General features: G+C 39.7%; 1 long non-coding RNA gene across 1 annotated transcript; it reads left to right on the top strand.

Annotated features, from left to right (window-relative positions):
* Window positions 1-79: 79 nt before the first annotated feature.
* On the top strand, window positions 80-5,457 carry LOC145503815 (uncharacterized). The gene is made up of 3 exons (XR_014051791.1): window positions 80-602; window positions 4,711-4,842; window positions 5,040-5,457. It is a non-coding gene; the product is annotated as an uncharacterized LOC145503815 (long non-coding RNA).
* Window positions 5,458-15,579: the final 10,122 nt, after the last annotated feature.

Genomic DNA, 15,579 nt, shown 5'->3' with positions numbered 1-15,579 from the left:
TCGCGGCGTTCCGACCAACAGTGGGCGGTGCCGCACTGCCGTTGGGTTTCCATTGGACAGGGCTGCCTGGGTGGGCGGTGCCCCGGGTGTACTGTCGCTCGTAGAGGTAGCCTTCAACCCGATCTCCTCCCGCTGCGCCTGTCCGGCTGAGACCTCTCGGAGGGTTCGGTATTTTCGGTCTCACTGAGGCTCGTCTCTCTGTCTACCCCTCGGTCCGGTCCTGGTGCCCCGGATGATTCTGCTGGCCTTGCCTCTCTTCTTGAAGGCGCCATGACAGTTCTAGTACGACTGAAAGACAAAAGGAGCGAAAGACGTAGCCTCAATCCGAGAGGAGCGCCCACCAGCTTTCAGTATTTGGGGGTGAGACTGTGCAGGACACCTATTCAGAAAACTTTGTTTAAATTACTGTGTACGTTAAAACTGAAAAATTAATAGTTAACGCTTCGTAAGTGGATAGTACTGACGTTGGCCAAAACTTCGCAAGAGGTTTTCACAGATGTTATCTCGTTTGATCCTCATAGGAAATTGAAATTTTCTTTCAGCAGCAGTTGTTAAATGGAAAAACACTGAATCAGAGGCATTAAGCTATTCACCGAAAGTTGGTAAGAACTAAATTAGGATCCGAAACAGTAAGGTTTATCACAGATTTCCTTGAAAAGATGTTTGGAAAAAATTTAGATTGAAGAGAGCCCAAAGGAAAGAAGTGAACTCGGCTCTTAGACACGTATTGTGGAGGGTGAAGGGTGAATCAATCAGTACTTGGGAATGTCATAATCACCAAATTTCACTATCCTTAAAGGGCATCTGTAATCTTGTTTAACTGATAGAATACTGGCAAAAGTCTTCTCATTTTCCATCTCTTCACTTCAAAATTTTTACAGTTAAACTTTCTTTGTTCCTTGATGCTTTCATCTTTGAAAGAGAGAGCTCCAACACACTTAGAAATCTGGACCTTGTTTTGGATATCTTAAGAAAGCATTTGCCCACCAAATTTAGCATATAATTTCAGGGAGTTGAGTTTAAGAATCTTTGTTCTCATCTCAAAGAAAGAATGTTCCTCCTCCTATCCAGATTCATCTCTTCACTTTGTAAATTCTAAAGCACTGAACACCTGGCCCACAGTAAACATTAAATATCAGTTGATACTACTATTGCAGTTTCCCATTATCCCCTGTCTGGGTCTTAGTATCATTGACCTTTACCTTTCAACTAGCTCCTTTCAAATCTGCATAAAGGACCTATTGGCATCCTCAAGCTCTTATTTGTTTTTAACCTTTTATTCATGGTTTCTTTGTTGTTTTTTGCCCAGCTGCATTCCCCACTGCCCTTTCAGTGAAAGTTGAAGTCTTAACCACTGGATTGCCAGGAAAGTCCATTTTCATTCATATTTAAAATGCCCAAGGGAGCTTCTCTGCCAGACCAGAGGTTAAAACTGCCCTTCCAATGCAGGGGGCGTGTGTTCCAATCCTGGTCAGGCAACTTAGATTCCCATCGTGTTGCAGCCGTGCTGCCAAAATAAAAATGGTCAAATGTTGCCCGTGTTTATACCACGTTATTTTTTATTATCTCTTTTTTTCTGCTTAGAGAAATAATATGTACTTATTGTAATAGACTATTTCAAAAATAACAGTAGAAAGTAACTATATAGTAGCTTGTATGTGCTATATTCCACTGTTTTAATTCCTTATGACATATTAAATCATTTAATACCACTATCCTATGAATATTGTGAATTAATTGCTATAGAAAGTGAAAACCTCTTATCTTCACCAAAATAATTAAAAGACTTTGATGTATATTTCTCCATATTTATTTTCCTAGTGTATATATTAATGTATATAGTTTAGAATAAAAGCAAGCTTATACCACATAATCTTTTTCAGTTTACTCTTTTTACTTTTTTTTCCCACAGCAGCACATATAGCATTACTTTAATTTTTCAACCACTGTAGAGTATTCCATTATCCAAATATGTCATGTTTGATTAATAACTACCAGGGAACTTTCAGATTATTTCCAACATTACTTATTTTAGATAAAGCTGTAATGAACATTCTGCTACATACACGTTTGCCTACTTGTGAAAATGATTTCACTCATTCTTAAAAGGAGAAGGAAATGGCAACCCACTCCTGTATTCTTGCCTGGAGAGTCCCGTGGACAGAGGAGCCTGGTGGGCTGCTGTCCATGGCTTCGCACAGAGTTGGACAAGACTGAAGCGACTTAGCATGCATGCATGCATTGGAGAAGGAAATGGCAACCCACTCCAGTATTCTTGCCTGGAGAATCCCAGGGACAGAGGAGTCTGGTGGGCTGCCGTCTGTGGGGTTGCACAGAGTTGGACACGACTGAAGCGACTTAGCAGCAGCAGCAGCAGCAGCATTCTTAAAAATGGAATTGCTAAGTCAAAGACTTAAGAACATTTTGAGTAGATATTACCAAGTTGCCCTTCAGAAAGATATCAAATGATAATACCACCAAGAGTATGTTAGGGTTCCTGCTTCCTACCATCCTTACCAACATTGGGTATTACCGATCTTTTCAACTTGGTGATATATTAAGGGAAAAACAGATATCTTACTGTTTTGATTTGCATATACTTAATTAGTAGTGAAGTTAAACATTCTTCTATAAAAACTTTTTAGAACAACTTTACAACAAAATCGAGAAGAAGGTACAGAGATTGCCCACATACACCCAATCCCACATTTGCACAGCCTCCCCATTATCAAATCACCAGAGTGGTATATGTTGTATCAAAGATGAATCCATCATAATCACACAAGCCCATAGAACCTTAAAGTTCTTGGTGTTGTCATTCTGTGGGTTTGGACAAGTGTGTAACAGCATACAGAGTGTTTTTACTGCCCTAAAAGTCCTCTGTGCTCTGCCTACCCATTCCTGGCAACCACTAATCTTGTCTCCATAGTTTTGCCTTTTCCAGAATGTCATAGAGTTGGAATCATACAGTATGCAGTCTTTTCAAACTAGCTTCTTTCTCTTAGTAATACACCTTTAAGTTTCCTCCATGTCTTTTTATGGCTTAACAGAACATTCATTTTTAGTGCTAGATAATATTCTATTGTCTGGACAAACCGTAGTTTGTTTATCCATGTACCTATTGAAAGACATCTTGGTTGTTTCTTTCAAGTTCTAGCAGTTATGAATAAAGCTCCTATACACATCTGTATACAGGTTTTTGTGTGGGCGTAAGTTTTCATCTACCTTGGGTAGATACCAAGGAGTACAATTTCTGGATCATACATTAAGAGTGTGTTTAGTTTTATAAGAAACCACCAAACAGTCTTACAAAGTGGTTGCACCATTTTGCACTTCCACCAGGAATGTATGAGAGTTCCCATTGCTCCACATTCTCACCAGCATTTGTCTTTTGTTCTGTTTTTGGCCATTCCAGTAGGTGTGTAGTAGTATTGCCTTGGTTTTTGTTGTGTGGTTGTTTGGTGGTATCTCTTTGTTTTAATTTTCATTTCCCTGGTGACATGTGATGTGGAGTATCTTTTCATATGCTTAATTGGCATCAGTATATTTTCTTTGCTGAGGTGGCTCTTTAAGATCTTTGGCCCATTTTTCAGTTGAGTTGTTTTCTTATTGTTGAGTTCCAAGGGTTCTTTGTGTATTTTGGATAACAGTCCTTTATCATATGTGTCTTTACCAAGTAATGTCTTCTCCCAGTTTGTGTTGTCTCTTGACACTGTCTTTAACAGAGAAGGAATTTTTAACTTTACTGAAGTTCAGCTTATCAGTTCATCTAAAAAAGGCCTCATCACACCGAAGATCATCTAGATTTTCTCCTATGTTATCTTCTAGGAGTTTTATAGTTTTACAGTTCACATTTAGGACTGTCATCCATTGTGAGTTAATTTTTGTGACATGTATACAGCCTGGGTCTAAATTCAATTTTTGCATGTACATGTGTATGTGGATGTCCAGTTGCTCCAATACCATTGTTTTCATGTGTTTACTGCCCCAAAGCATTTCATTTTCAGTTTCTTGCCTGTCTATGTTCTTTGCATAGTATTTTTAACTGGGTTGACCATTTTTTTCTTACTGGCTTTTAAGAGCTCTTTGTATATTAGGAAAATCCTATTGTTTTCTCAATCTTCTACAATGTGAATCCCATCCTTTCTCTATCTCTACTGAAACTTTACACTCAGTTTATTAGAAACCTCTGTTCGAAAAGCCCTTTCTCATTTCCCATTCTCCATGACCTCTTTGGGCTTCCCTTGTGGCTCAGCTGGTAAAGAATCCACCTGCAATGTGGGAGACCTGGGTTCAGTCCCTGGGTTGGGAAGATCCCCTGGAGATTTCATGGACTATATAGTCCATGGGGTTGCAAAGAGTCAGACAGGACTGAGCAACTTTCACTCACATGACCTCTTTAGCATATGTGTCCACTGAATAGCACATTCTTAAAATGCCTCTCTTTTCATAATACTAATTTATTTTATTTCTCTCTCAACTTCTATTTTTTTCTCCTTTACTTTCTGTTCTTCCTTATTTATTTTTTATTCCACACCACATGGCTTGTGGGATCTTAGTTCCCTGATCAGGGATCAAACCTGGGGTCCTGGCAGTGAGCATGCTGAGTGCTAACTACTGGATTGCCAGGAAATTCCCCCTCATAACTATTAATGTGCCTATCAATGTGTCCAAAGTTATATTCTTTGTTCTCTCTACACCATCCTTCAGAAAATACATCCATTGATGAGCTTCTAATATATCACCAGAATGACAGTTATCGTGCGAACCTCCAAGATAATATTGGATGCTCCACTGTCACTTAAGTTAAAGATTAAACTTGCCTAAAGATTTTTATTTCAGGTTAGTAATCCACCTCAAGAACTAATTTATTAGTAATAGAAACCAGATGGCTGGGTGACAGAGTGGGAGGGAAACTTCTTATTATGCCTTTGAACTTTGCACCATATGTACTTTTTTTTAGTTTATTTATTTTTGGCTGCGCTGGGTCTTTGTTGCTGTGTGTGGACTTCTCACTGTGGTGACTTCTTTTGTTGCAGAGCATGGGCTCTAGGACACACGGACTTCAGTAGTTGGGGCGCACAGGGTTAGCTGCCCTGCGGCATGTGGAATCTTCCTGGACCAGGGATTGAACCCGTGTCCCCTACATTGGCAAGTAGATTCTTAACCACTGGACCACCAAGGAAGTCCCCATATGTATGTCTTTTTTATTCAAAGAAGAATATTTAACAAATAATTTATTAAATAATTGTGGGACAAAGAAAGACAATGCCTCTAGACTATCCATATCTAAGCTTCCCAAATGACCTACTGGCCTCATCTCCTAAGTGGACTATAGCTTAGATTGTGACACACTGGTTGTAAAACTCTGCACATTTACTAAAAAACTCACTGAGTTAACAATGAGTAAATCTTAAAATGTGAAAATCGTAACTCAATAAAACAGTCCAGAATCTTTCCGATCTTGGTTTCCATAGATCAGGGCAATTAGAAAATCATTTGGGTTTCTGCTCAAAGCTTTGCTTCCTCAGTGTGCAACTCACCGGTCACACTTCCAATCTGGTCATTCTTCTGGGGATGTGATGTGGATTCTTTCTTCCAAAAGAGCCTCTTTCAGAATGAAGGCATAATCAAAGGTATAGAAATGTTCCTTTGCCTCAGTCTTGGCACTTACACTTCTGTAGCACCTCTTAACCATAAACCTAGATTTTGTGATAATTGTGAATTACCTAAGGTGGTTTAAGCGGGGCTTCCCAGGTGGCTCAGCAGGTAAAGAATCCACCTGCAATGCAGGAGATGCAGGAGATGCGGGTTCAATCCCTGGGTAGGGAAGATCCCCTAGAGAAGAGAATGGCACCCTACTCTAGTATGCTTGCCTGGAGAATCCCATGGACAGAGGAGCCTGGTGGATTATAGTCCGTAGGGTCACAAAGGGTTGGACACGACTGAAGAGACTAAGCACACACAAGGTGGTTTAAAACATACCCCTTCTCAGGACCCTACCTAAATCAACTGAATCTGAATCCAGAGGACAGGGAGGATTTGAGTATCTGTATGCCTAAGAATCTGCCCAGGTGATTCTGATGTAGGTAGCCTGGCTCATCACTAGGCTGAAGGGTGGTAACCATCATTCAAGCTCATGTTTATTCCTGTCCAGGAATGATTCCTGGAGACATTGCCTCATAACTTAGGCCTCTGAGCTTCATTATTTAAGTTATGAAATGGAAATATGAGTTAGCTCTACACCTTCACGTCATGTCATAAGAAATTGAGTCAACTTCTAAAATAAACATAGGACCCTGGGAAACTAAGAAAAAAAACCCAGCTCATCTAAATTAAGAATTCATACGTGATTAGTAGATATCTGCAACTATATTCAATTATGTTCAAATCAAGTTTCTTTATTATTTATTTTGCTCTATGTTTTACTGGCCTAAAGGTAATACCTATTTTATCTCACAGGGATGTTGTGAGTTTAAAATAATAATCAAGTCATTCCACAGCTTTTTCTGGGCTAAAACTCCTAATGTAAACCTTTTGTTTGTTTTCATACACTTAATTTACCTTTGTTGTAGCGATAGAACTTTTCTAAATCTAAAATTATTTCCTGAAAAAACAGATTCAGACTTTAAGGAAAGACCTTTGGAGATCCCTTATAGCACTAGTAAACTAGATTTTGTTATTTCACAGCTCACAACTAAGCTGGAATCAGAGAACAAAATTCAATTTAACTAAGCAAATATCTATCAGCTTGTAAGAGTACATGCCAGGTGCCATCCTAGGCAGACAAATGAATAAGGTAAAGTTCCTATCCTTAAAGAGCTCATATGTATTTAGGAAGATATCTGTGTAAACAAAAAAAGTGACTACTTAACATGTACAACAGAAGTCTGTATAAAGTTCCGTAGGCTGAATAGAGAAGACCTGCTTGACTTCACAGAAGGAAAATACAGGGGAAGTTGTGGAAGGCTGGATAATGGCCCCAAAGATACCAAGGTCCTAATCCTTGGAATTTGTGAATGTCACCTCATATGGCAAAAGTTACTTTAGATGCAATTAAATGAAACATTTTGAGATGGAGAGACTATCCTGGATTATCAGGACACGCCCTTAAACATAATCATGGGTGCCCATTAAAGAGGGCGACAGGGGAAAATTTGACTACAGAAAAGAAAAAAATGTAACCACAGAAGCAAGAGATTGTTATTATGCCAAAGAATGCAAGCAGTCTCCAAAAGCCAGGAAAGGAGAGGAAATAGATTCTTCCCTGGAGCCCTTAGAAGGAACCAGGACTGCTGACACCTTAACTTTAAACTAGTGAAACCAGTTTCAACCATCTGACCTCCGGAACTGTAAGAGAATAAATTTGTGGGGTTTCAAGCCACCAAGTTTGTGGGAACTTGTTTTAGCTGTCTTAGGAAACTAGTACATAAGTTTTCCCAGAGAACATGAGTGATGTCTGCCTGACCTGGGTTTTAAAGGATGAACAGGAACGTTAAAAGAAGAAAGAGAGATTTCCCTGGTGGCGCAGTAGATAAGAATCTACCTGCCAATGCAGGCTCCTGGTCTGGGTAGATTCCACATGCCAAGGAGCAACTAAGCCCGTGTGCCACAACTACCGAGCCCACATGCTGCAACTACTGAAGCCTGAGCGCCTAGAGCTTTTGCTGCACAAGAAAAATAGAGAAATATTGCTCTCTGCAATAGAGAAAGCCCATGCAAGACAACAAAGACCTAGTACAGCCATGAATTTTAAAAAGAGAGAGAGAAGGAAGAACAGTCCAAAGAAGACTGAACCCTCCTTTTCTCTGACTCTCCCGTCTCAGAAGATAGGAAGTTGAACCGTAAGGTTTATGATTTTCCACCCCAAGTTTTGTGGCATATGCCTCATTTTTTAGCAGTAAGAAGAATGAAAGATTTCCAACATAAGTGTTATTTTTCTTCCCTTCACATCATCTTTGGCTTTTCAGTTTGAATTTTAATCTTTGTTTTTACACAATTTCTTACATCTCAGGGAGAAGAGACTCTAGGAGAAACATTCTTCAGAGAGCAAATGAAAAGACTAGAGAATTTGATAAGGACCCTTGTTAATTACTGGAGAAAGCTTGGAAAGAAAGTGACAAAACGCTCTCCAAAAACAAGCAAAGAAAGAGACTCCTTGCTTGATTTGTTTGGGACTAAGAGATCAGTCCTGGTTGTTCATTGGAAGGGCTGATGTTGAAGCTGAAACTCCAATACTTTGGCCACCTCATGCGAAGAGTTGCCTCATTGGAAAAGACCCTAATGCTGGGAAGGATTGGGGGCAGGAGGAGAAGGGGACGACAGAGGATGAGATGGTTGGATGGCATCACTGACTCGATGGACATGGGTTTGGGTAAACTCCGGGAGTTGGTAATGGACAGGGAGGCCTGGCGTGCAGCGATTCATGGGGTCGCAAAGAGTCGGACACGACTGAGTGACTAAACTGAACTGAACTGAAGAGAAACAAGATAGTGAAAATAAAAAGTTAGCAAGAGCTCTAAACTGGGTATAACTGAATAGAGAATAAGTTACCCAGAATATAGCACAGACACAAGGATATATAGTTAAGAGAGAGGGCAGATAGATGGAAAGCCCCAACATGTATATTGAGAGTGCTAGAAGAAAATAGCAGAATGATGGTGAAACAGTGTTTGAAAATGTAAGAGATAAAATTTTTAAGAATTGATGAAAGACATCAGTCACCAAATTTTAAAAATAAGCTTTTAGTATTAATAAAACAAACACATGCTGAGGCACATTATAGGAATATTTATACAACATTAAAGATAAAGAGAAAATTATAAAAAGCTACCAGAGAAGAGAGGGGAAAAAACAAAACAGATTACTTATGAAACAACAGTGATGACTGATAAAGGACTTCCCTATAAACTTAGAATTTTATCCCTGGACAAAATATCATTAAAGAGTGGGGGCAAAGTACATTTTGATATATCAGAAAGAATTAAGGAAATTTTTTAAAACCACCCATGCAATCTCACTGAAAAACATAAACGACAACTTATAAAACTGCTTGGGGGACTTCGCTGGTGGCCAATGGTTGGGACTCTGTGCTGCCAATGCAGAGGGTGTGGTGTCAATCCCTGGTCGGGGAACTAAGATCCCACATGTGGTGCAGCACAGCCAAAAGATTTTAAATAGACGTTTAAAACTGCTTGGGAAACTCTCATTTCTGGCCATGATGGTATACAGGGACCACATTTACCCTTCTGCCTTAATCATCTAGAAAACTGGACAATATATATGAAGCATCAGTTTTCAGACATCGGACAACAGGCAACACAGGACACTGATCCCTGAGAGAAGGGAAACAAATGAAGTGAATCCTATGGGTACCCCACTTCAGGCCACTTTTTAGAAAGAGGAAACCCAAACAGAGCCTGACAATCTCACTGCATTGGGAAGAGTTTGGAGTTCAGGGAAGCCAAGGTAGCTAACGTTTTCAGGGAAGTACTTGTGCCTAAAAGCATGAAGATAAACACGGAGAGAACTATGGAGCTCTGCAGGAGCTTCTCAAGATCTTGGCTAAACATACTCATGATGAAACTATCAAGGCTGAGGAAAGAACCATTTGAAAGAAGGAGTTGGAACAATCTTCCAGTGGTGTGAAAGCCATTTTGATGGAGAGGGTAGCAGGATTCCAGCTGGCAGGTTTCCTATTACTACTGGGTGTATATATGTGTGTGTGGTCAATCACTCAGTCATGTCCTACTCTGTGACCCCATGGACTGTACCCCACACCAGGCTTCTCTGTCCATGGAATTTTCCAGGCAAGAATACTGAAGTGGGTTGCCATTTCCTACTTCAGGGGGATCTTCCTGACCCAGGGATCAGACCCACATCTCTTGTGTCATTGGCATGTGAATTCTTTACCACTATGCTACCTTGGAAGCCTCTTAGCAAATTATAGAACCAAGAGATTACAAACGTGAGGTCATTTGTTACTTTGCATGTGAGTCTCAGTTAAGAACTTCTGTCCTCATGGTGACTACAAGAACCAGCAGGACTTTTCTAACACTCTGGTTCTCTTGGGCCAATCTGTCAGACTTAGCTTGTAAGTCCTCAGTTCTCAGTAGCCAACAGAGCAAAGGAGTTCTTTAAAGGATACTGAGGAATCTCTAAGGAATGTTTAAGTGTGACACAGATCCTCCCTGGAAATTACTATCACTTTTGCCAGCTGTCCCTGCTCCAAACCACTGTGGCTCTTGAACTTCACCACCACCTCTTCAGTCTCCCCACATGGCCCCATCCCAATGAATACATATCTTCTCACTTGATTCCTCAAAGCTCAGTTTAGTCCAGACACAGAGGCACAGATACGAAACACAAGGAGTAGTCCATGACTGCCATTAGAAGTGGCTATTCTTCAGATTCCTTTATAAGGTAGAGCCAGCTCAGCCTACCCATATTCCCTGACAGGAATCTCTAGATTGTGCCACATCTTGGAGTCTTCATGCCAGCAAGAGGCATGAGTCCGAAGAGAATCTTTCTTTTCCAGTTCAAGGCCTGCTTATGTTCACTCTAGAATGTCTGACTGAAGCACTATCCTTTTCCTTTGGGGGAAACACTCACCTCCGCTTTGGCCTGGTTGACACAGTCCCAGGAATCATGGACACTTTCCAGGCTTTCAATAATCCAGCTCTACTACCACTTTGTAAGATACCAGTTGTTCAGACCAGTCTGTCCTATGTGAGGTACGTAGAAAAGACTGGCACACTCCTCAGGGTGGCTCCAGTTTTGTGATCACCTATGAGCAAACACTGGATAAAAACAAACAATGGTCTCCTAAGAACAAATAAGGATTTTAAGAAATGTTCCAGTCTATATTCTTATTTAGGGGGAAACAAATCTCTCTCTCTCTCTCTGCAAGGGTGCAATCCTGTGAAAGATGTAATTTATGACACAAATAAATTAATTCCTGCAACTCAGTCTGAAATATCTGGATTTTGGTTAATGGTAATTTCATGATTTTCTTTAGGATAAAAGTGAGTATTTGCTTTATGTATGTGTAGTGGGCCCATCCTGGTGAATTTCCTAAGTAAAGGCAGACTGCTTCAAAATGAATTTACATCTTGCCTTCTAGAAATATAAAACAAACTAAAATTTTAAAAAATGACTTTAAAAAATGTTTCATTTATTGGGCACCCTTTAAAATTTATGAGTACATTGATGAGCATGGACTGGACCAGATCTCAGAAATGGACTCCTTCTTTCCTCTTTTCTACTAACCAAAATATCTGTGTTTCTTCTTTCTTAGCCTTAAATCTTGCCCCCACACTTTTTTCCACCTCCATGGACCAACTTTCACATTTAATCCCACATGGGGGGCAGTGGGAGGGAGGCTCAAGAAGACGGGGATATATATATATATATATATACTTATGCTGATTCGCACTGTTGTACAGCAGAAACAAACACAACATTGTAAAGCAATTATCCTCCAATTAAAAATTAAAAAAAAAATCACACATAGGAAGGAATGTAGCATAAAATCTGTTGAGCTTCCTAAGGTAATCTTTTATGAATAGTATAATGTCATCAGAAACTGGATGTGAAGGAAGTACATCATCAGTCAAAAGTAGAATTAGAACCTGGGAGAACTTATGTCTCAACTTCTTGCTTTTCTCTAATTCTTTCCTCACTAAACATCTTTCACATGCAGGTTAGGTTTCTCAATCTGTGGTCTGTTACCACCTGAGGATCTTGAATTTTCAAGGCACTCTGGGTCTTCTACAAGAATTTTATTTTTTTTCTTTTTAAATTTTTATTGGAGTATAGTTGATTTACAATATTGTGTTAGTTTCTGCTGTACAGCAAAGTGAACCAGTTATACATATATCCACTCTTTTTTAGATTATTTTCCCAAATGGATCATTACAGAGTATTAAGTAGAGTCCCCTGTGCTAAACAGTTCACTTTATATTTTTAGTGTATTAACTGTTTAACAAATTTTAAATATAACTATTTAGAATGTCTGTAAATAAATGGCTGCAGAGTTTTTAGAGAACCCTGCTTCTGACCTACACTAACACAGCAATCGGAGAAGGCAATGGCACCCCACTCCAGTACTCTTGCCTGGAAAATCCCATGGACGGAGGAGCCTGGTAGGATGCAGTCCACAGGTTCGCAAAGAGTCGGACACGACTGAGCGCCTTCACTTTCACTTTTCACTTTCATGCATTAGAGAAGGAAATGGCATCCCACTCCAGTACTCTTGCCTGGAAAATCCCATGGACGGAGGAGCCTGGTAGGCTGCCGTCTATGGGGTTGCACAGAGTCGGACACAACTGAAGTGACTTAGCAGTAGCAGCCTGTGCTATACAGTAGGTCTGTATTAGTTATCTATTTTATATATAGTAGTATGTATATGTCAACCACAATTTCCCAATTCATCCCTCCCCCTGTTCCCTCTTGGTTACCATAAGTTTGTTTTCTATATCTGTGACTCTATTTCTGTTTTATAAATAAAGTTCATTTGTATCTTTTTTAGATTCCACATATACACGAGATCATATGATATTTGTCTTTCTCTGTCTGACATACTTCACTTAGTATGGTAATCTCTAGGTCCATTCATGTTGCTGCAAATGGCATTATTTCATCCTTTTTTAAGGCTGAGTAATATTCCATTGCATATGTACCACATCTTCTTTATCCATTCCTCTGTTAATGAATATTTAGGTTGCTTCCATATCTTGACTATTGTGAACAGTGCTTCAGTGAACATGTGAGTGCATGTAACCTTTCAGATTGTGGTTTTCTCTGGATGTATGTCCAGGAGTGGGATTGCTGGATCAGTATATGTACTGTTGAAGCGAGCACTTCTATGAGAATTTTAAAACATTGTGCTTTAAGTTTACAATAAAAGCTTGTCAGCATATTTTGGATCATCTGGATTAACATCTGACATTTTTGAGTGATCCTAAATTAAAGTTTAAGTTTACAGTTTAACTGGTGTCACATTATACTCTGAAATTAGCATTTAACTTTTAAGGCAATGTTGCCCAACCTTGGCAGTGTGTGTGGGGATCCCTTAAATCCCTCAAAATCTGCAGATATGTCTCAGCGGTAGACAATTACTCATGCTTGAACAACACTGGCTTAAACTACTTTCTTCTCTTTCCTCATGAGAGATAACTGGAAAGAAGTTCATGGGAGGCTAACGGAAACAAACAAACAAAAGTTTTTAAAATGACAAGTATTTGTCAGTTTATTTTCAATGTTTGACTGATTTGAGGGACAAGAAAATATAAGCAATCTAATTTTAAATATAAAAGTTGAGAATTCCCAGGCAGTCCAATGGTTATGAACTCAGTGCTTTCACTGCTGTGGCCAGGCTTCAATCCATCCCTGGTTGAGGAACTAAGATGCCACAGGCTATGAAGCAAAAAAGGAAACAAAACCCCAAAACCTATTATTTTTAAAAATAAGACAAATGCAATACTGTGATACTGTGAATACGTAAAGAAATTGCCAAATTCTTAGAATTAGTTATTTTCTACCTACAACAAACTAATTCCATGCCTTTATCCCTTGTTATTGAATGAACTTGGTTTATATTTTAGAGATCTTTTTTACTTTCAGGCCAGCCCCTAAAGTACATGTTCAGAAGCTGCTTCTGTTACCATGTGTGATTGGCCAGATTTTTGAGGCTCACAGTTTACGGACTCAGGTAAATCAATCTGGAAATACAGTGTTTTGGAGTATTTTTAGTAAAAAAAATTTTTTTTTTTGCTCCCTATCAAAGCATGAAACCTTTGTGTCCTCAGAATTGTAATGTGGTGGTTTGAGGGGAAATGGAGGTGAAGGAGGGAGAAGATAATCTTCATATCCATTGCCTCTTCCCTATCTCCTTCCATGAGCCACTTAGTCTCTCCCATTTCTCCTCTCAGAGGTACCACTACCCTCCCAGTGCCTTACTTTTTCTTTGAATCATATTTTCTTTCCCATATTTTTCCTTATCTGTTTTTCTCCCATTTTATTTCAGGCCTTCTTCTATTTTTTGTAAACATAATTTAATGTTATTTCCATTCCATATTTAGCTTGTATATATGTATACTTAACAAATGGTTCGGTTCAGTTCAGTCGCTCAGTCGTGTCCGACTCTCTGCGACCCCATGAATTGCAGCACGCCAGGCCTCCCTGTCCATTACCAACTCCTGGAGTCTACCCAAACCCATGTTCATCGAGTCGGTGATGCCATCCAACCATCTCATCCTCTGTCGTCCCCTTCTCCTCCTGCCCCCAATCCTACCCAGCATTAGGGTCTTTTCCAATGAGTCAACCCTTCGCATGAGGTGGCCAAAGTATTGGAGTTTCAGCTTCAACATCAGACCTTCCAATGAACACCCAGGATCAATCTCTTTAGGATGGATTGATTGGATCTCCTTGCAGTCCAAGGGACTCTCAAGAGTCTTCTCCAACACCACAGTTCAAAAGCATCAATTCTGCGGCGCTCAGCTTTCTTCACCGTCCAACTCTCACATCCATACATGACCACTGGAAAAACCACAGCCTTGACTAGACGGACTTTTGTTGGCAAAGTAATGTCTCTGCTTTTAAATATGCTATCTAGGTTGGCCATAACCTTCCTTCCAAGGAGTAAGCGTCTTTTAATTTCATGGCTGCAGTCACCATCAGCAGTGATTCTGGAGCCCCCAAAAATAAAGTCTGACACTGTTTCCACTGTTTCCCCATCTATTTCCCATGGAGTGATGGGACCAGATGCCATGATCTTAGTTTTCTGAACGTTGAGCTTTAAGCCAACTTTTTCACTCTCCTCCTTCACCTTCATCAAGAGGCGCTTTAGTTCTTCAAATGGTAGATTTTTGGTTGACTAATAACACAACATTTATGCAAACTTGGCATTTTATATTTAGCTTCTCTTAGCCCTAAAACAATCTGGAAAAGTATAGATATTGTATGTCTTTTATAGATGAGGAACTGAGTCTGAGACAGAAGTAACTTGTGAAAGACCACATAGGCAGGCATTATATATCAAAACTGCTTTTTCTTTTCACAACATCACATTCCATTCTTAGAAGAAAAAAAAGAGGTTGAGTAATTTTACACTCCCTTAACACTGCCTTGGTAAGTAAGAGATCTCATCCAGGTTCATGATGACCAACCGGCCTAATTAACACCTTCTACTCTCATAGCTTAACTTCAAGCCAATGTTTCCGATGTTTGCATATCTAGTTGTTACCTTAAATCAAGCCATTTTCTCCCCAAATTAGCACTACCCTCATTCCCCATCACACCATTTTCTGTTAATGGCTGCACCAATTTTTGTCATCCAGGGTCAAAACCTTGGTTATATTCATTCATTCAACAAGTATTTAAATGCTATTGAGCACAGATAAGAAGTGTGCTAGGGATGCTGGGATATAGAATGTCAAAAGTTTGACAAGAGTTTCTGCCTTCCTGAAGGCTTATAGTCTATCAGGAAAAGACAAGTAGGGATCCAAACTAATGTAGGGATATTAGAGAAGAATTCCTAAAGGAAGTAAAGATGGGGGTGGGTGGGGAGGTGTATTCCAT

Source organism: Giraffa tippelskirchi, chromosome 4, assembly GCF_054371585.1.
Source record: "Giraffa tippelskirchi isolate mGirTip1 chromosome 4, T2T-mGirTip1v1.2.pri, whole genome shotgun sequence".
In the NCBI taxonomy this organism is placed as follows: domain Eukaryota; kingdom Metazoa; phylum Chordata; class Mammalia; order Artiodactyla; family Giraffidae; genus Giraffa; species Giraffa tippelskirchi.
The sequence above is the reverse complement of the archived record's forward strand: the minus strand, read 5'-3'. Positions and strand labels throughout refer to the sequence as shown.